Here is a 2,013-nt window from a genome sequence, read left to right as displayed (position 1 = left end):
GCACACAGCAATTAACACCTGGAAGCTGCAGATCAGCCAAGGGAAGAACTCAATAGAAGACAATGTAACGACCAGGAAATCTCTAAACGTCAGTGTTCAAGGGCTAGAAGCCCTGGCCTGAGTTAATCAACGCCAGAGACCAACTTTTGGGCTGAATATCTCCAGATTGACCACTCCCAGAGCCCTATTCAAAATTCATCAACGGACTCCCAAACCTGCACATTCATGCGGACGACCCCTGGGGCTGACAGATGCCATCCAGTAGCCACCGAGGGGGGTGGAAGTCCCACGAGGGTCAATGACCCCTGGATTGGGCAAACCTGAAAACTGGGGAGTCACCAAAGTCTGCCAAGGACAGATAAAAGACAGTGAAAAGTGACCCTCAGTGGCACCCTCTTGATCTCCAACTCGACCAGACCTGTCCAGCCAGAAGGACCAGCTGGTGACCCCCTTCTGGAAGATAACACCACGCTGAAAGAAGCCTCAACGACAGACTCCAGTTCTTGTAGGATAGGTATACCTGACTCTGTAGCCTGCTACTGTGTGTGTGTATGTGTGTGCATGTGTGGGGACCAGCCCCAAGGTTTATGATTTAACCCATTACAGTGTTTCAATCTGCCTAATAAACTAGAATTTTAAGGATCCCAAGTTGGACATTTGTAGCCAACAATATGGTACCCCTCTGACTATGGCAGCCTAGACAGTTGCCCATGTCACTCACCCCTAAGGCCGGCTCTGCCGGGTTGTGTCCATTTGGCTCCTTGGATGCATTCAAGGGCCTCTGGGTGCTGTCCAGTGCACTCTGCTCTGTGTCTCCTCTGCCTTGGTGCACTCCTTCTGAAACCATGACCTTCACTCCTGCCCCTGTTATGTCTTTTGTGATCCCAAGCCATCGGTCATGTGTCCTTAACGCCCCCCTGGCACTAAGGGGGCTTATAGCATTGGCCTACAATCTGGAATGGCTCATACAATCATAGCAAATGAGGGTTTGCTCATACAATAAGCAAATGGGAATGGACCTCAGGAGGTTATCTAGTCCCACACCCTGCTCAAAGTAGCACCATCCCCAACTAGACTTTTTTTCCCACTTTGTAACATTTTTGTATTCCAGGTCAAATTAGCCAAATTAGTTCTGAATCCTTTTTGATGTGAGGCTACGACCAACAAGTATCCTCCACCCCAGATTTTTCAGTCTGGGGCTTCAGATACTCTCAAATCCATTGGCAGGCATCCTACGTGCAGGCCCAAGTCCCGAGGTTTGGGGTCTGGATGGCCCTGGGTTTCACTTGTCCTTAATCCAAGGCCACAGGAACAAGCTAGGGAGGAGTCCCCCATTTCCATAAAATGAGGTGTAGCAGAGGTCCTCCCTCCCGCTGGAAGCTGGCCAGCAGGGAGCTGATTACAAGACTCCTAGGGAGGGGTGTCTGGTCTGCAGTGTCTTGGACAGGGGTGCACCTTCCAGTACACAGTGCCCAGGGCTGGATTAACCCTTTAGTGGGCCCTAGGCAAACAAACTCATGGGCCCCCAGCTGAGGATGAATTAAAAAAAAAATGTTATTCTCCATAATTAGAATATGTAAAACAAACACAACTCGGCCCCTTCTTCACCTAGGGCCCTGGGCACGTGCCTAGGTTGACCCGGCCCTGCCAACGCCATTTAAAATCCACCTTGTTTTGGGTAACAGACCGGTGCAGCGACTACACCCGCTCTTAGCCCACAAGAGGCCGCGAAGCTGGTTCCCTCTGGATGCTAGATCCTCGCAGCCAGGGCTTGGTCTAACCGGGCCCTGGCCCCCAGGGATGGGGACCCCGCAGCCCCTCTGGGTGCCTGCCCCAGCGCTTCACTCCTGCTCAACCCGACCCAGCCCTGGCCCTGCTCCTTCTCCTCCTCCTCCTCCTCCTCCGCGCCGCCCAGCGGAGGGCGCGGGGCGCGACGGGAGCGCTCCCGGCCCCGCGCGCGGACTACACTTCCCGGCGCCCCGCGCGGCTGGCGGGGGCCGGGCCGGGATCCGG

This window comes from Alligator sinensis, unplaced genomic scaffold (assembly GCF_000455745.1).
Source record: "Alligator sinensis unplaced genomic scaffold, ASM45574v1 scaffold87_1, whole genome shotgun sequence".
NCBI lineage: Eukaryota > Metazoa > Chordata > Crocodylia > Alligatoridae > Alligator > Alligator sinensis.
This window is presented reverse-complemented; position numbering follows the sequence as displayed.